General features: G+C 39.0%; 1 non-coding gene across 1 annotated transcript; it reads left to right on the plus strand.

The window, feature by feature from the left end:
* The first annotated feature begins 8,337 nt into the window (after nucleotides 1-8,337).
* LOC132643012 (small nucleolar RNA R71) lies at nucleotides 8,338-8,443 on the plus strand. The gene has a single exon (XR_009583473.1). It is a non-coding gene; the product is annotated as a small nucleolar RNA R71 (small nucleolar RNA).
* Nucleotides 8,444-21,210: the final 12,767 nt, after the last annotated feature.

The following is a 21,210-nucleotide window of genomic DNA, read 5'->3' on the forward strand; positions in this document are numbered from 1 at the left end:
TCACTCTATCGCCTTGCCCTTCCTCTGAAGCTCAGAACCAAAGTAGTCTAAGCACAATCGAATTCTAAATTAGAAATCATGGAGAATGATACTAATATTGCTATGACATCAGTTAGGTCCATTTTAACCCTAGAAATTAGGAAAACGGGCCCACAAGGGCAAAATGGAAAATTCGCGGGCAAAATACCAAATTAAGTGCTAGGGAATCCTAACCCAACCATTAATTGTTGAATTAACTCAAGAATTGTCCCAAATCTGATTTCAAGTAAAAACCCCCAAATTGGGTATGAACCCTAATTCTCCAAATCCAAAATTCAACTTCAAAAGTGGAATATATGAGGTTACTAAGCTTAGATTCATCATATTTTGACATCAACATCATCAATTTATCAATTATAATCCTAGGGAAAAGTCTCCCAAATCCTCCTTCAAATTCCATTTCTAAGGGATTGAAAAGGGAAGGGAAAACTCTATGATGATTGTGAGTTAAGAGGAGTAAAGGATCAGACAAAATTTTACCTCCAAGAATTTCTTCAATTTAACTCCAAGAAAAATATCCCCAAGATCCAATATCTAGATATGAAACAATGAGGGTCTATGTCACGCCCCGAACCATGGCCTGGGCGAAACACGACACTCGGTGCCTTACTGCATATGACCGAGCGAACCACATGGCTTGCTGAATCATCATGAGGCATAACATGAGCGGAATTTAACGTGAATGCATGATGAGCCTTTATAAAATGCAATAAGTCATAATACTTAATCAAAATACTTGTTTAAACATGAGTGCGGAAATAACATGAATGAGCCAAAATGGCTATACGACTCCGAAAGTGTGACATGACATAACTGACTTGTCTAGTCTATGAAACCTCTAACATAAGTCTGAACATGGAAAACATACTCGCTGGGACAAGGCCCCCAGCATACCTTAGATGCATAGCTAATCATAGAATAAAGAGTTGACTAAACCCCGAATGAGATGGGGCTCGCCGATAAGCTGATACGAATGCTGTCCTACTGAGCAGATGCGTCATCCTGTAAATTAGTTCCTGCATCGTGAAATGCAGGACCCCGAGAAATAAAAGGGGACGTCAGCACATTGAATGTACTGGTATGTAAAGCAACTGAATGAAATAACTTGGGACATGGAATAACATGATAAGAACTGAAACTGAAAAGTTGGACATGAACATGAGCATGAGCATGGGTACATATATATATATATATATATATAACATAAGTAAAACATGATAAGTAGGGAGAACATTTCATAAACCGACCATGTGATATCACCACGTGGGTACGTGGAGTCTGGTACCTCGCCGGACCAGCAGAGCCCCCATACCTTGCCAGGGTACAAGGTGGTAACGTGCTTGATGGATCCATTCAGTGTACAATTAAGGAATCGTCCTAACCGGGCGGAGCGATCCTTGTCCTACGGTGGCTACGTAGTTTCAGGCTATCTGAGCCTTCTCGGTAATTCGTGCAACTCTCAAAAACATGAACATGATATTATTGGCTAAGAAGCCCATGATTTTCGTGAATTAACATGTACTTGATTTGTAATCATGATTTCACGAAATAACTTGTAAACATGGTTTCATGAAATAGCTTGTATTTAGCATGTATGTATCTTTGTATCATGGCATGAAAGTAATTATATAATATAGTTGTATGAAAACTTGTAGACATGTAGGATATTCATGAAATAATCATTCTTAGTTAAAAACATGCATGCAAGAACTCATGGAATACAAGATATGGGTTTTCATGGATTACAGACTGATTCTCAATAATCATATGGAGTTGTTAAGAACACAATGATAGAATAATAGCAATTCATACATAATCTATTCATGGACATGGACCTAGGGTTGTCATGAACATGGTGTAGAAACCCTAGTTTTAGTAGAGAATCATAATTTATGGATTATGAGGCGTGGGGAAGAACAATGATGTTCCCACACGTAGATAGTAACTCTACATACCTGGTAATGCTCCAAACTTGAATTAAAGATTTTAACTTTGAAGAAGATTTCCAAAATCTTGAATTCTTGAACCTTGAGATGGGTTTTCTTGAAAACCCTAGTTTAGGAACAATGATTTCTTGCTTAGATTATTAGAGTATATGTTATAATTGAGTTGGAAGGGTTTGGATTGACTTACCTTAATGTTTTGGATTATTGCTAGGGCTTGGAATTGTGAATAATGAAATAAAAGAACTGAAGGCTTGAATTTATACAAAAGTGAGGCGCAAATTATATGGACATATTATACGGTCCGTATAATATGACCATATTTTATCATGGCCGTATAAAACTATATGGACCGTATAACATTATATGGGCCGTATAACAAGTTCGTATAACATGACCAGTGAATGGACTGCTCTATAATCCTTCAGTGAAATGGCCATAACTTTTGTACAGATATCCCCTTGACCCCCATAATATACCGTTGGAAAGGTATTTCAAAGGGATACAACTTTCAAGAAGGAAGTTTTCATAAATTCCTAACGGAAGTACCCGAAAACAGCCCATAAGTACAGACTGTCCTAGACTTAGACGAAATTAGAAGGCCTTAAGAACTTCACTTTTTGGTTTGACTTCAAAACGACCGTTTATCACACGAGTTCATCCCAAATAGATTCGTATAGCTAAAATATCACCTTTATACTAGATTCATTCATTCATACCTAATTCGGATTTACGGGAAGTTACACTCTAAGACTTATTTAATGAACAGTCACTGCCCGTCACCGTTGTAGCGGTACGTGGACCGCCCCACCGGCGCCGTCCCAGCGGACACCTGACCGCTTCAGCGGTCTAGCTAAAATGTCTGGGACCGCTTCAGCGGCAGGGCTACCGCCTCGGAGGTGCTGGTGCCGCCAAAGCGGATAACAGACACCAAAACTTGGCCTAAGTTTTTCGTTTCGATCCGATTTTTTGACTAACTCCCGAGGCCATCTGCTCACATACCAGATACCTAGCCACACATAAAAACGTGCTATGAATGCGTCCGTGACCTCAGAATTTCCAACGGATGTCTCATTGACCGAGTCAACCACCGATGCCTTAATTCCCACTTCCCATCCAATGTCCCGAAATGCATTCGAATGCATTGGGAACCAAATCAAACGCACACACAAGTTCTAAACGACTATCCGGACCTTTCAGAATTAACGGAATTTCAAAAAATGTTCGTTTGCCCAAAAGTCAACTTTGGGTCAACCACTTCCATTTTTAGCCTATATTTTTACCAAAGTTGCCCGAATCCGGTCTAGATACTCCGAAAATCATATCAGCGGTCCCCTCGGGTCAAAAGTGAGCCAATTAATGCTCGGAATCGGGTGAAAGTGCCAAAAGAACTATAACGACCAAACAGGTCGTTACACCAGACTACCTGGATTTTAACTTTCTAGAAAAAGCTTTATCCTGGAATTATACAGCAGAACAAAATCATCCTTCTGAAAGTCCCACTTGAGAATCTTGACATCATGATAGTACTTCATCTTCTCCTCGTACAAACGTGCACTTTCATAGGCATGGAACCGGAATTCATCCTTTTCATTCATTTGAAACAACCTCATGTTGGTTGCTTCTTCCCAGTCCATGTTCAACTTCTTCAGAGCCCACAAGGCTTTATATTCGAGTTCAACTGGTAGATGGCACGCCTTGCCAAAAACCAGCTTATAAGGAGAAGTCCTAATGGGCATTTTAAATGCATTTCTATACGCCCAAAGAGCATCATCAAGTTTCCTAGGCCAGTCGGTTCTATTTGCATTGACCGTCTTAGCGAAGATATTCTTTATCTCCCCATTGGATACTTTCACCTGGCCACTCTTTTGCGGATGATAAGGAGTGGCCCGTCGATGATAAACCCTATATTTTTCAATAAGTGTTACAAACGCCTTGTTGCAGAAGTGCAAACTGCCATCACTAATAATAGCTCGTAGGGTGCCAAATCGGGTGAATATGTTCTTTTTGAGAAAGTTAACGACACTCTTCCCTTCATTATTGGGTAAAGACATTGCTTCTACCCACTTCGAGACATAGTCCACAGCCACCAGAATATATTTTATGCCACCAGAACTCACAAAGGGCCCCATGAAGTTGATACCCCACACATCAAAGAGTTCAACTTCCATCACATGGTTCATAGGAATCTCATGCCTCTTAAAGATAGGCCCTTGTCATTGGCATTCGTCATAGGATTTCACCATCAAGTTAGCATCATGATAAAGTGTTGGCTAGTAATACCCGTATTCAAGCACTTTTGCTGCAGTCCGGTTTCCACTATGATGACCTCCAACATGAGAGTCATGGCAAGCCTTCAGAATATCCATCACTTTCGACTTTGGGACACACCGCCTAATGATATTGTTGACCCATGTCCGGTACAAATATGCTCATCCCAGTAATACTGATGAGAATCCCTCAAGAATTTCTTCTTGTGATATACTTTGATTTCACCTGGAATAACACCTGTCACCAAAAAGTTTGAAATATATGCATACCATGGTGCCATCTCAGAAGACACCGCTAGAACCCTCTCATCTGGGAATGCATCATCTATATCAAGCTCCTCTGACGGTCTTCCAGCTTCTTCAAGCCGTGAGAGATGATCTACTACCTAATTTTCGGGCCCTTTGCTATCTTTCACCTTAAAGTCAAATTCTTGCAACTAGAGGACCCATCTAATTAATCGTGGCTTTGCATCTTTCTTCGCCATCAAATATCTCAACGCTGCTTGATCGGTGTATACCACTGCCTTGGACCCCAATAGATAGGCCCTGAATTTCTCGAACACAAAGACTATAGCAAGCAGCTTTTGCTCAGTAACAGTGTAATTCATCTACGCCCCATTGAGCGTTCTGCTGGCATAATAAATCTGGTGCATGATCTTATTGTGCCTCTTACCAAGCACAACACCAATAGCAAAACCAATCGTATCACACATTAACTCAAATGGCAGAGACCAATTCAGGAGATACAATAATAGGAGCAGAAGTGAGGCGCTCCTTTAATTCATCAAATGTCTTAGGACACTTCTTATCAAACTCAAACTTAGCCTCTTTTTCAAGAAGCTTGCACATGGGATTCTCTATCTTGGAGAAGTCTTTAATAAAGCGCTGGTAGAAACTAACATGCCCCAAGAAACTTCGGACTCCTTTCACAGAGATAGGTGGGGGAAGCTTGGCAATTACATCAATTTTAGCTTGATCAACCTCAATTCCTTTCTCAGAGATTTTGTGACCGAGGACGATCCCTTACTTTACCATAAAATGACACTTCTCCTAATTAGCACAACATTGGTCTCTTCGCATCTCTTCAGTACTAGACCCAAATGGTCAAGACACTCATCAAATGAATCACCTACCACAGAAAAATCATCCATGAAGACCTCCAAGAAATCCTCAACCATATCTGAGAAAATAGACATCATACACCGCTAAAAGTAGCTGGTGCATTACAAAGACCAAATGGCATCTTGCTGAAAGCAAACATCTAATAAGGACACGTGAACAAAGTCTTATCCTAGTCTTCAAGAGCAATGTTAATTTAGTTATAGCCAGAGTATCATTAAGAAGCAATAATTTGACCTTCCCGCCAGCCGATCAAGCATCTGATCAATAAAAGACATAGAGAAATGGCCTTTCCTAGTAGCAGGATGCAGCTTCCTATAATCCATATAGACATACCACCCAATTATTGTCCTCGTAGGAATCAATTCATTCTTAGCATTAGGCACCACAGTGATGCCTCCCGTCTTCGGAACATATTGGACCGAGCTCACCCATTTGCTATCTGCGATAGGAAAAACAACTCCAGCATCTAGCCACTTTATAATCTCTTTCTTGACCACCTTTTTCATGTGTGGATTCAATTTTCTATGATGTTCAACACTCGGTGTACTATCCTCTTCAAGATGAATCTCATGCTTATAAATACTACAGGGAATACCCCGAATGTCTGCAATGGTCCACCTAATTGTACGTCTGTATTCTCGCAAAATTCTAGCAACCTCTTTGTCTGCTCATCATTCAGCAATGCAGACACAATCTCTAGCAAAGTATTATCTGCACCCAGAAATTCATACCTCAGATGTGAAGGAAGCTGCTTAAGCTCAAGCTTCGGTGGCTCCTCAATAGATTGTTTTGCTGGAGGTGTCTTTTTGTTTTCAAGATCAAGGTCAAGCTTCTTTGGTTGGTAAGAATAGGAACCCAAGCCCACAAGAGAATTCACCGTCTCCACATAACTTTCCAGGTCATCAGCATCGAAGTTTACAAGAATGGCTACTAGAGCCTCACCCAAACACTCTTCCTCTATTTTAAATTAAACCGCTTCATCCACCATATCAATAGAATCAATAACCTAAATGCTTTTGTAGGAACTCGGTAACTTCATCCCCTTACTCGCTTGGAAAGTAACTCTTCGTTGACTCAGAATTTGATTTCATTCTTTTCAGAATCCATAAGAGCCACTTCCCGTAGCAAGGAAAGGTCTCCCCAAGAAAATAGGAATATCCCTGTCAACAACACAATTGAGGATGACAAAATCAGTAGGCAATTCTCCAACCCTAACAAGCACATCATCCACAACTCCAACTGACCTTTTGATAGATCTATCTGCCATTTGCAATCGCATAGTAGTAGGTCTAGGAATTCCCAAACATGATTTCTTATAGATAGCAAGAGGCATGATATTTATGCTAGCCCCGTTATCACATAAAGCGCGAGCAAAATCATGCTGACCAACAGAACACGAAATAGTAAAGGCCCCTGTATCCTCTTTCTGAACATTGGTGGTGGATATAATAGAACTAACACGGTGAGTCACGCTCACAGTGTCATGCTTCACAGACCTCTTTTTTATTAGCAAATCTTTCAAATACTTTGCAAATCCGGGCATCTCTTTGACAGCATCCAGAAAAGGGATGTTCATGGAAAGCTGCTTCAATTGATCATATAACTTCTGACATGTAGCATCTTCGGTCTTTTTTTCCAACCTCTGAGGAAAGAGAGGTGTGGCTTTAAATAATTGAGTCAAAGGTCGAAGATCCCTTTTAGCCGTTGACTTGCTAGTGTCATTTTTGTCTTCCTGCTTTTTAGAACTGTCTGAAATATCATTAACCCGCTTAACAATAGGAACTTCTGTCTGGACCTCATCTACAATTGTTGGCACATCAGATTGTGCCTCTTTTTCTTCATCAAATGGCTCGAGATTTATCACCTTCTTTTCAGTACTTAAGAGTATTTTACCACTCCGAATACTGATAGCATATGCACGATCTACACCACCTCCCCCATTCTTCGGATTCAAAATAGTGTCACTAGGAAGTCCTCCCTTCTGTGGAGGGTGTTGTTTTCTGGATCTTTATTTGAATCAACTTCGTTTTTACTCTTGTTCGTTCTTTATCTGGAAGATGATTAAAAAAAAAAAAACAGGTATGAAAGCTATAATTGTAAACCACGATCGAATCTATGGAAGCATTGGTTTATACATTCCTCTTAGTCTCGACTCTAGGGATAATTGTTTTCGCTATCTTTTTTCGAGAACCGCCTAAAGTTCCAACTAAAAAGAAGCGATTCGAGCTTCTGAATGGAAGCCATGTGAGATCCCACTATTTCTGTCAGCCCCTTTAATGTTCTATCTGCTTTGTCTTGGTTGGCTAGCACCTTTTTAAGCATGCTCTCCAACTTTGAACTCCCTTGTTCAGTCGATTGACCCTTCGGTGAAATATCGGGATCGAAATTCCTATTTCTATAGTTATTGCTATTGTTGTAGTTTCCCTGGTTCGAGCCACCATGGTTGTTGTTGTAATTATCCTATCCCTGTTGAGGTCTCCATTGATTTTGAGTCTGATTTTGATTGCCTCCTTGATAATTCTGCCTTTGGTAACCCCCTTGAGAGTTATTAACATAGTTAGCATCCTCATACTGCATAGGAGACCCTTCTTGATATAAACCCTCTTGAACTTGGTACATCCCTTTTGGCATACCCGGAATTGTCTTCAACAACGTCAACCTTCTTTGCTTTTTTTTTCATCAAGTCTTTTTGTCAGCAAAGAAATATTGGTCACTACCTTAGCTAAAGTCTGCTGAGTCTCTTGATTCTTCTTCACAATATTATGGATCATGGGAGCTCCATAGGCTACATTGTCAGTGCCACCCGAATCCATCCTTGATTGTGAGTAGTAAGCTTATTAAGCAAGTTAGTGATTCAGGCATATGTCTTGTCCATAAAACACCCTCTAGCTGCATTGTTCGCGACTGCTTGTGTCAACGGATCTAGCCCGCTATAGAACTTCTCCATTAATATATTTTCTGGAAAACCATGATTCGGAGACTTCTGCAATTATTCCTTGAATCTCTCCTAAGCTTCAAATAGTTGTTCCCCCGAAAGCTGTTTGAAGTCATATATCTTGTCACGAATCTCAACTTTCTTGCTTGGCGAAAACCACTTCTTAAGAAAAATAGCAACAAGCTCTCCCCATGTATAAATAGTGTTGTGGGGAAGCTTCTCAAACCAAACTCATGCTTCACCGGCTAAAGAGTATTTGAAAACTCTTAGCCGAATAGCATCATCTAGAATAGCAGTCTGCCTATGTTAGACACAGACACCAATAAAATTATTCATGTGTTGGTAAGGGTCATCGTCAGTAGAGTTTTGAAAATACCCCTCAAGTTTGAGCAGTTGGTAAATAGTAGAGTCAATCTTGTAGTTTGTAGCATTAATCCTTGGTAGAACAATAGTAGATGCATATTCAACCTCATCTAACATATCATCAAAGACATTCTTATCCTCCACTTCCACAGGTGGGTCTTGCACTTGCACCCTGTTGTTACCAGTAGCTCTACGTCTATTGTTATTGTTCTGCATGATCACCTGGTTCACAATATACGGCAAACAAGGTGTGATAGAATAGAACAAGACTTTAAGTAAAACACAAACTATTTAGTAAATTCAAAACCGTATTCCCTGGCAACGGCGCCAAAATTTGATACGCTCAAATTACACCTATTAAATGATGTAAAGTGGACGATGTCAAATATAGTAACCCAACTAGGTTGGGGTCGAATCCCACAGGGAATATAGTTTGAAAAGTTTACTAAAGTCGTATAGGACTTTCTTGCGGTCTAGTTTCGTATTCCGTTGAGTTTGTAGAAGATTGGTTGTTTATGACTAATTGCTAAATAATTGCTTTGGATTGTAATATATGGTAAAAGAAACCAAGGTTGTGTCCCCCTTTAAATAAAGTGTATGCTATGGTGATTGATCATGATATACTTCTAATGGATCGTTATACGATTGCACTTAACCTCTAATTGAATCCCTAGTGTTCTCCAACAATTAAAGATTATTTCTCCTAATGATTTTCCCAAATATCAAAGAGTGTATATGAAGAGCAGTCAATTCGTTCCAAGTAAATTCCTCTTGTTCCTAAGTGAATTTATTAAACAAGGGTTAGCGCTTTGAGTTCTTGTTATTTGTTTCTACCAAACCCTACTCACTTTCCTAAGTTAAGCAAAGTATATGGCTTTAATCAATGTTTGCAACCATCAATTATGAACGAAGAATAAATAAACCCTAACAATCCATTATGCATATATCAATCCCAATCCCCAATCACAAAATACCCATCCTAGGGTTCACAACCTTAGTAGATAAATTAGCTACTCATAGTGGAAGAAGAACAAGAAGAGATAATAGAAATCATAATGCTTACTTTTGATTTGATTGAAATTGAAAGAAAGTAACTGCAATTGTTAGTTCTCCAAAAAGCTTCAAGAACTATGCGTATTCAATGCTAGGAATAATAGTTTAAAACTGACAACTCATAATAAATAAAGCCATACTATGAACTATTTATATGGTTCCAAAAACATAAAATTACATAATTGCAAATAGGTCCTGACGACATTATTTACGGCCTGTATAATAAAATACGGACCGTATAAAGTTTATACAGTCAGCAGTCTTGAAATCTTCAGTCAAGATTACGATCACATTATACTGCCCGTATAATCTTATACGGTCCGTGAAACTTGGACGTATAACATCATCTTCAAACTTGATTTTTGCCTTAATAAATTCCACTAAATACGGTCTGGATTACGGCCCATATAACAAGATATGGTCCGTAGAAGTTTCCCGTAAATCAGCATCCTTCACTTCAAAACTCTGCTTCACTTTATCCTTAAACACGATTAAAAATACGATTCATATAAAGATATACGGCCCGTAAAATCTCACACAGTGCCAACTTATGCTGCTTTTCATGTTTTTTCCCTTTAATTCCTCGATTTACCTGAAACACAACAACTCACATTAAAAGGACACATACTTGCTTAAAAATAAGTAAAACTTCTCGTAAAAAGATATCAAATGTGCCATAATTTCACGGCAGATCAGGAGGCAGAGCCAATTCATAGGCTACCTCCCCCACACTGTCAAGAATCTCAAACGGACCTATAAACCTAGGACTGAGCTTTCCCTTCTTGCCAAATCTCATCACAACCTTCATGGGTGAGACCTTCAACAAAACCTGCTCCCCAACCATGAACTCAAGATCTCAGACCTTTCAGTCCTCAAACTCCTTCTGTCTACTCTGAGCCACTAAGAGCTTATCCTGAATCACCTTAAGTTTATCTAGTGACTCTCTCAAAAGGTCAGTACCCCATGCCCTTACCTCAAATGCAACAAACCACCTAATAGGAGATCTACATCTCCTCCCATACAGTGCCTCAAATGGAGACATATCAATGGTCGAGTGGTAACTATTATTATAAGCAAACTCTACCGATGGTAAGAACTAGTCTGAATGACCACCAAAGTCAATCACACAAGCTCAGAGCATATCCTCGATAACCTGAATCGTCCGCTCAGACTGACCATCTATCTAAGGGTGAAAAGTTGTACTGAGATCCAATCTAATGCCCAACTCGGCCTGCAAAGTCCTCCAAAATCGGGACATAAACTACATGCCTCTATCAGATATGATGGAAATAGAGACCCCATGCAAACGAACAATATCACGGACATAAATCTGGGGCCAACTTCTGAGCGGTATAGGTAATCTAAACCGGTATGAAATGAGCAGACTTAGTCAATCTATCAATAATGACCTAGACCGAATCAAACTTGCCCAAGGTCTTCGGAAGACCAACGACAAATTCCATGGCTATCCTCTCCCACTTCCACTCAGGAATGGGCATCCTCTGAAGCATACCCCCAGGTCTCTAGTGCTCGTACTTAACCTGCTGACAATTTAGACATTGCAAAAAAAAAATCAACAATATCACGCTTCATCTCAACCTACCAATAGTGTTGCCTCATGTCACAATACATCTTGGTAGCACCAGGATGAATATAGTATCTAGAACTGTGAGACTCCTCCAAAATTGTCCAAATCAAGTCATCGACTTGAGGAACACAAGCACGCCCCTTAATCCTCAAGGACCCCTCACTATCAATCATGGCCTCCTTGGCCTCACCACTCATAACCTTATCACGGATATTACAAGCTTGCATCCTCGAATTGCCTTGCCTTAATCGGCTCTAGAAACACTGATCGCCTCAACACAAGCCAACACTCTGCCCGAATTAGACATATCAAGCCTCATGAAACCGTTAGCCAGAGTCTGGACCTCCATGGCAAATGGACGCTCCAAAACAATCAAGCAAGCCAAGCTACCCATACTAGTTGACTCCCTACTCAAGTCATTCGCTACCACGTTTGCCTTGCTAGGATGATACAAAACAGTAATATCATAATCCTTAAGAAACTCTATCCATCTCTGCTGCCTAGAATTAAGATCCTTCTGAGTAAACACATGCTGAAGACTATGATGATCAGTGAAAACCTCACAATGGACACCATAAAGATAGTGCCTCCAAATCTTCAAAGCAAAACCCACCGCTGCCAACTCTAAATCGTGAGTAGGATAGTTCTTTTTATGAAATTTCAGCTATCTGGAAGCATAAGTAGTAACCTTCTTTTCCTGCATCAATATAGCACCCAAACCAGAACGAGAAGTATCACAATAAACCACAAATCCTTTGCCCTCATCAGGCAACGATAGAATATGAGTTGTAGTCGATAAAGTCTTAAGCTTTTGAAAGCTATCCTCACACTCGTCGGACCACCGAAAAGGTACTTCTTTCTGAGTCAAACGGGTTAAATACGAAGCAATAGAGGCTAACTCCTTCACGAACTGATGGTAGTAACTAGCCAAACCAACAAAACTTCGAATCTCTGTCACCGAAGTGGGCCTAGCCCAATCTTTTACTACCTCAATCTTCTTAGGATCAACCATAATCCCCTATTTTGACACCACATGTCCCCAGAAAGATACAAACTCAAGCCAAAACTCACACTTAGATAACTTGGAATACAACTCTTTATCTCTAAGCAACCCAAGAACAACCCTCAAGTGTTTCTCATGATCCTCCCTACTCCGCGAGTAAACCAGAATATCATCAATTAATATTATCACAAAAGAGTCTAAGTATGGCTGAAAAATGCCATTCATCAAGTCCATAAAAGTAGATAGGGCATTAGTAAGCCCAAAAGGCATGACAAAAAACTCGTAGTGCCCATATCGATTCCGAAAAACTATCTTAGGAATATCTTCGGCCCGAATATTCAACTGATTGTAACCCAATCTCAAGTCAATATTAGAAAACACAGAAGCCCTCTGAAGTTGGTCGAATAAATCATCAATACGAGGAATGGGGTACTTGTTCCGAATGGTGACTTTATTCCACTGGCGGTAATCAATGCACATTCACATAGTCCCATCCTTCTTCTTCACAAATAGAACAAGAGCGCCTCAAGGGGAGACACTTAGTTTGATAAATCCCTTACTCAAAAGATCCTGAAGCTGCTCCTTCAACTCTCTCAACTCTGTTGGTGCCATCTGATATAGCGGAATAGAAATAGGGCGAGTACCTGGCTCTAAGTCAATACAAAAATTAGTATCACGGTTGGTGGCATGCCTGGCAAGTCCTCGGGAAACACCTCTGCAAACTCACGCACCACAGGAACTAACTAAAGAGATGGAACGTCAGCATTAGTATCACGAATATGCGCTAAATAAGCCAAGCACCCTCTATTAACTAGCTTTTTGGCGCGAAGTAAAGAAATGATCTTCTTTGGGGAGGGACTAGTGGTACCCTTCCACTCTAGTCTAGACATACTTGGTATAGCTAAAGTGAGTGTCTTGGCATGATAGTCTAGAATTACATGGTAAGAAGCTAGCCAGCTCATACCCAGAATAACATCAAAATCTGCCATGTCAAGAATCACTAAATCAACCTATGTACCATAAATGTGACAGTACAAGATCGGTATACTCTATCTACAACCACAGAGTCTCTAACTGGAGTAGATGGATGAATAGGGGCTTCAAGCAAATCACAGACCATATCAAGACCCATAGAAAAGTATATAGACATATAAGAGAATGTAGACCCCGGATCAAACAATACAAAAGCCATCCGGTGATAGATTGAGATGTTACCTGTAATGACCGCATCCGAACCCTCAGCCTCTGATCTACCAGGAAAGGCATAACAATGAACTCGTCTGCCACTAGCCCACGAACCTTCATGATCAACCTGTCCAGTTTGATCTCCACCCCTATCGGGCTGATATCCACCTCTACCTGACTAGGATCCGCCTCTGCTAGGCCGGGTGCCATCCTTACCAGCTGTGTGACCACCCCGCCCAGTCTGAGCACGGTTCCAACCATACTATCCTCCTTCTCTAACTGATGAAAGTGGAGCCCTGGGAGGCTGATACTGAGCACCCTGGCTGCCCTATCTAAGTCTGGGAAAATTTCTCTTGAAATGCCCCTGCTCATCACACTCAAAGCATCAACCGTCTAATGTAGGCCACTGAACAAAAATCGAAGAAGCAGAATAACCACCATGGTCTAAAAAATCTAGCCTGTGAACCCCCTGGCTGACTAACTGAGTACTGGCTGGCCCCTGATGGGTCTCTAACCGAAGCCTGCATGGCTGACTGAATAGGACGTCCCGAGAAGACCTGTGAACTCTGTCCCCGAGAGAATAATCCACTAAAACCCCCACCTTTGCGAGCCTTCTTCTCTGCATATTTAGTATAACCATCCTATCGAACACCTTCAATGGTCCTAACATGATCCACCACCTCCTGGAAGGAAGAACTAGAAGCCACAAGCTGAAGAGTTGACAATTGAAGAACAATGTTCAACCCTTTCATAAATCGTCTAACTCTCTTTTCCTCAGTAGGCACAAGCTGGAGAGCATACCTAGACAAAAAATGGAATCAGTCCTCATAAGCAGCCACTGAAGAGCTTCCCTGCTCAATATTATTGAACTCATCACACATCCTGTCCCTCAAAGTACGAGGAACATACTTCTCTAAGAAAACCTGCTACAACTGAGTTTATGTCAACGGAGGCAATCCCACTGACCTACACTCCACAAAATCCCTCCACCACAACTTGGCATCACCGAAGAGCTGGAAGGTCAAAAACTTAACACCACACTTCTCCACAACCTCATCTTATGGAGCCTCTCATGACTGTCCATGATAAACTCATAAGCATCCTCAGCCTCAATGCCATAGAAGAGTGGAGGCTTTATCTTAGTGAACCTCTAAAATAAATCCTGCTCATCACCGGTCAACACCAGCCCTGCCACTGGTCTAGAAAATACCTCAGGTCCTGTAGCCTCATCCATAGGTAGAGCCACAGCTGTGGCATGCTGTACCCCTAGAGCAAGAACTCCGCCTGGAGATGGATCACCTACTCTCACACCCTGGGCACCTGGTGTCGTTGGTAACACACTTGCCTCTGTCAAACCGTTCAGCAGGTTCAACACTCGAACCATGACATTCCGCAACACTGGAGAAGCTATAATATCTGGCTGAGCTGGTACTGCTGCAAACTCTGTTGCCTCATCTGGAACTACCTGAGGCAAGGGAGACCTAGTGTGTTCCTAACCAGTCACAGGGGTCTCGCCCCTGACTGGTGCTACTGCTTCCCTGCCTCTGCCACGGCCACGGCCCCTGGCCTAGCCTCCACCGCCAGCTGCCGCCCCAGCAGCCTGCTCGGGTACCTCATTCGTTGTTGCTCCCGTACGAGTCCTCACCATCTGTGAGAGAATAGAATGAAAAGTCAGATAGCAATTTGAATCATCCAGATACCAATTGGAATCAAGTAGCATGAAAGAAAGAAAGAAAGAATTTGAGTTTTCCTAGTGTCCCATAGCATCTCGAAGATAATTACAGACGTCTCTGTACCGATCCGCAAGACTCTACTACACATGTCATTGTACAATGAGATCGATAAACCTAATGCTCTGATACCAACTTTGTCACGACCCAACCCGTTGTGATGGCACCCACACTAACCCCACTGGTGGGTGAACTATCCCCTTAACCAATCATTCGATCAATAACTCAATTATAAATAAGTAACCATGAAGTAAAACCATAAACTTCCTACCCATGCCATAATAAAATAAAATATGTGGAAGTCTAACTATTGCAACCCCAAAATCCGAAAGTCATCGTATAAGGACTCCAAAACAATAAACTATCTACGAATAAATAACTGTCTGAAATAGCATAATATCTGGGATAAAATAGACATCAAAATAGGAAAGATCTTCAGGCGGCATGGCATGGATAAGAGCTCACTCTCTGATCTGAACGGGAAATAGCCTCAAGCTAGATGTGAGTTCTGGACTTCGACACAAAATCTGCACTCAAATAAAAAGTGCAACAAGGTAGTACCAGTACAAACAGTATGTACCGGTAGATATCATAGACCGACTAAGATTAATATCATGCATACATTCATAAAATCGACAGAATAGACAGATAGGCCCAACAACACAACACAAAAAATTTATGTATGAATCATCAACCAGTCCACAATATACCGCAAGGATAAGATAAGTCCAATGCAATGCAATCAATGGTAGTATCTCAACCGTACACACACGGTACTGACAATTTTCGCTCAGTAGTCATGACCTGCAGGGGACCCATGGTGTCCGTGTACCACTCGCTTTGGAACTGACCTCAAATTACGAGCTCTTATTTAGGCCACATCCTCACCCCTTATCAAATGTGCCTTTATATATTTATGTATCTGATCATAATATGCATCTCAACGTGTTTCCAGTCCAACAGTCAATATGGAAAATGATCAGTCAATGAATTCAATGTCAATAAATGCAAGGCACCATGCCACAAGTCATAACAAGACTCAGAGAAATCAATCCACAACAGCATAAATATGCAACTATCTCAATCAACAAGAAGAGTATATATTGACTTTTCCCTTCTCATAACACTGCAAATACACCTCAGGTTTCAGTTTATAAAGTAATGGCGACAAACCCACATAATCAGAAATCATACCAACCTAAGTAATATCCAACCAGACGTCATGTCCAAAGATGTAATTATGCTTTCTTCCATCAATTCTACTACATATGCAATCAACTAACCAAAGTCTAACTTAAGTAAGCCATAACCTACCTTAGATGCAGAATTGGAATAGTGCAGGTTACTCTGCAAGAGCTTTCCCCTTTCATAATGCTTCGGAACGCTCAAACGGATTAAAATAAGTCACCCCCCCCCCCCCCCAAATGGATTAAAAAAAGTTTTCAACCAAATGCATAGATACAATCAAATGCCTTTTTTTTTTTAGAATTTTAGATCTTTAAGTTATCAATAGACTCACTCCTAGTCTCAGAAATGAACTGGCAGGGGTAAAATTATCAAAATACGCATAACGTTACATCAAGAGTCTTGTCATTCTGTTTTAGATAACAATTAGTGATCTCGTTGCTATCCCCAACTAAAAGAGAGATGATATGTTCAAAAATCAAAACACAAAAATGCGCTCTTGCAAGCACCGTTGACCAGCATTCAGTAAATTCATCCGTACAAAATGTAAAAAACAAAAGGGAAGTGTAATCCACTGTAGAAGTTAGTTTGCTCTGTGATGCTGTAGAAAAGTAATATGGGTATTTCAATTGGTCTAACATGCATGTTTAATAATTTTGAGGTTTGTTTAGTTTTAGTGACACTGAAGCTTGGAGTCAATTCCTCAAATGGTCATTGAACTTGTAAAAAAGTCCTACTAAAGTAATTTCTCGATTTTTTTGGACAATAAGATTATCAAACTATGCATATGTTTCCAAAAAAAAAAAAAAAAACAATCCTTTTTTGGACAAGACCTCTTAACCCATTTTTAAATTATACAACCATTTGAATATTTCTATTTTATTTTCAAAATGTGAAAAACATTAACTAGAACAAAATTTCCAGAATATTACAAAATTGTGTCAAACTAAACACGGTGCTTAAATATAGGTTTCTAACTTATTGTAAATAATTTTTCCTGATATATAAAATTTTCAATTATCAAAAAAATATTTACTACTTTATTTTGTTGGATATGCAGTTGTAATATTTTGATCTTATTTAAGTTTTTTTTTATGAATAAGTGGATTATAATTAATACGAATATTTTATTCTTTTAGAAAGCATTTATACAACAAATTATAAAAATATTTTCATTACAAAGTAGTAATTTAAATGATTTTTTTCTTGGGAAAATTTATCCAAATATTCTACCAATAAAGCAAACCTATTCTACTAAGTACATGCATCATACATCTATATAAAAATAGTTATACTATTTTTATATATAGAAAACCTTATAGCATGCATAAAGCTTGAATGGTTATGCTGTTATTCTTATAGCTTGAAATATTATGTTCAATATTTTTATTTTATTATTTAAACATGAAAATTATTAATTTGAACAAGAATTTTGGAGCATAAAAAAATTGTGCCTAGGCAATGGATTTATAATTTATAAATAGGTTAAGGGTCATGTTTCTAAAAATGGATTTGTTTACTTTGTTGGAAACAAGGACATAGTTTGAAGACCTAGTTGTCCAAAAATAAATAAATATATATTTTAGTGAGACTTTCTACAAGTTCAATGACTATTTGAGGAATTGACTCCTGAAGCTTGTGTAAAGATACCCAAATGATTGAACATGAAAGGTATTTATGTTACTTTTAAGTATTTCATCATAACACAAATACATAAGTTTTGTGATCTTAGGATTGTACGCACACTTTTATTGTAAAGGCCTGTTCTACGGTGAGATTAAATTACCCAATTTTGACTCACTCATGTTGGGTTTGTGCATTAAACGGGGTAAACACTTCTAGTATAATATATATGATTATACTAGTTCCACGAGGTCCGTGCTAAGCTCGGGTGATAGGATTCCTAAAGGGGAAACTCTAAAGAATCACAAACACAAGGTAAAAAACAGAATTAAAGATAGAAGAAATTGGGACGAGAAGTGAAGATAAAAGCAAGAACCAAATTAGATGAAATAGATAGGAAAACTTGGAAATATGTTCCAACTCCTGCACATAACTCTAAAATCCATAAGTGAATAACTCTTCATGATATTCAAGGACAAGGTTTCATTAACAACAATGAAATCGCACTCTACAAGCTAATTCTAAAACTAGGGCTAGTAAGCCAAACAAACTATATTTAACAATGTCAATTCTCAATCCATCAAAATCTAAGTATGCTAACCTTCAAGTCACTATATATAGTGCTTGGGAAATTACTACAAATTAGGCCCAAAAGTGACCTTGCAAAGATAGCCCCTATTGGCAATCTGTCCCGCCATGGCTCTTTTACGGATCGTAAACAGGATATACGGTCCATACCTTGTGTCGTAGAACTTGCAATTTCATAAGATGCTTTACGGTTACATTTACGGGCCATCAAATGTTTTACAGTCTGTATAATGTATTGTAACTCATAAACAGAAACTGCAATTCTGCTGCTTGAATTATGGCCACTTTTTATGGTCGGTAAAGGTTTTACGGGCCGTAATTTCTGTTACCGTTCACTTTTACGCGGGTTAAGGCATAAAAGCTACTAAGAGGTTGTTGGTGCTCTAATTGGATTTTATGTTTTTTAGAGTCGCCACCTAATTTATTATGGAAAACTAGGAAAACCGGGTTAATGATTTTTACAAAAATAAGTAAAAATCTTTTTGGACCAAAGTTCGAGGTAAGGGTTCTGGTGATTCCCTAGGGAAGGTTTTACGCACCTTAGTATTAAAGATCCACAGAATACGGTTGACCTACGAGCTTCAGTGTGTGATTAATGTATTTAATTGTCAAAAGTGTTCAGTTTTCCGCAAAAATGTCATCATTTCATATCATAATTTCAAGAAAATATTTGGCAAAAATTCCCCTTGTAAAAAGGGTTTTGGATTAAAAAATTCACATAAGTGTTCAACCCACTTTATTTCCGGACTACGAAACACCCGGGATTTCTCCCGAGTAAAGTCGCTACTATTCTAGTCCTAATAAATGGGTTTAGTTCTTACGGGTTTTATTTTTTCTAAGAAAATATGGAGTATTCTGCTATATTTGTATATAAGTATATATATATAAAAAGAAGTCTTTTTAGGTCCGAATCATTTTTTCATCAAAGCCCAGCAGGTCCAACCGTTTTCAAAGTCCCAAAGTCCATCTTACCTCTTATTAAGTCCAAATGATTTCCCATTGTTTCCAATCCATTTGTTGTTGGGCTTCCAGGCCCAAATTAATGTTTATTCCTCTTATTAGATTTTTGTTAAAACTAGCCCATTTCCAGTTTTAAAACGCACGAATTCTTTGCAAGACGAAAAACAAATTTTTTAGCTTTGCCAAGCTTTTTTACTTCAACACAGTTTAAATCTAGAAAAAAGACACCAGGTGGTCTCTTTTTTTAGAATCACAAACCGAATTACCGCTCTTTTTTTTTAGAAAAATCATTAGCCATAAATTCTTTTAACTTGATAGAGAAAATCCCATTTTTTACTGCTGACCGTGTCATTAAGCCCATTTTAGCAAACTTAAAAAAAAAAAAAGTTAAACTTCGATTTTTCATGCAAAAGGTTGATCACTATCAATGTTTTATTTTGAAAAAAAAAAGTTTGGCGACTTCCTAAAAATACTACGTGTTTTCCTAAATTCTAGCATACATAAGGGTTCCAATATTTTTAGAGGGTTTTTACAAATACATTTACATGAAATAGATAATAATGGAAATAAAGAGGAAACTCAGGCTGGTGGGCCTTCCAAGCCCACCAATAAACTATTTTCACCCATAGTTGGGCCTTCAAACAACTTAGCTTCCCTTTCCTTTTTACTTCTCAGACGGACTCGATCAAGAAGGGTTATTGGGCCTTTGGCCCAATGGTTTTACATGCGATAAGAGGATCCCAATGGGACAGTATTTCATGCAAAGCAAAGAGGGGAAATAAGGATTAGCAAGCATCTAAGCAAACACTTAAACTTAGCAAAGAATACTTAATATAGCAAAATCACATAACGAAAAGATATACTTATATACTACTTAGTGGCAAAACAATTGAACTGACGATAACTCATTAAACATTGGACTGAAACAGATAGAAGGAACATGCCCAAGTACAAATAAGACATAGACCCAAATATATGAAATGGCCATATGAATTGTATTAATAGAAGAGAAAAGCCAACATAAGAAATAGATAAAATAAAGTTCACAAAGTCATCTGCCCAGAAGGGATTCATCACACAAACAAGGGTATACAAGTTCTCCAGCCAATATACCATAGGTATACACCCATGGAGATGTGAAAATAGCTCAAAAAGGAAAGTTTTACCCCCTTGTTCCTAATGTCGCACAAGGTCCAAGGGGTTTCTAGGAACCCCAGGCACGACAGGCATTAGGGGAGGTTCAAACTTAATCTCCAAGTGCTACTTTAACTCTCCACTTATGTATTGAACCCATAATATACATAGGAGAAGAACTTATCCCATATTTGTGTTTTTCTTGTAGCAACAGAATCAAACAGTATGCATAGTATACAATCCTAGAATCAACTAACATGGTGCAAGCAAAAAAACAAGGCATAATTAATTCCCAACATTAGACTAAAATATTTGAAGAAGTAAAGAAAAAACAGGATTTTCCAAGTAAGTTACAAAGGCATGTTTGGAAAGTAACAAATAAATCTCAGTCCCATCAAGCTAAAAGAAAACTAGTGCCCAACTAGATATACCTCAATTAGCTAGGCCATTTGTTACCAAATATGCTAAGGTATATACCACCCATTCAGT

This window comes from Lycium barbarum, chromosome 5 (genome assembly GCF_019175385.1).
Source record: "Lycium barbarum isolate Lr01 chromosome 5, ASM1917538v2, whole genome shotgun sequence".
Classification (NCBI taxonomy): domain Eukaryota; kingdom Viridiplantae; phylum Streptophyta; class Magnoliopsida; order Solanales; family Solanaceae; genus Lycium; species Lycium barbarum.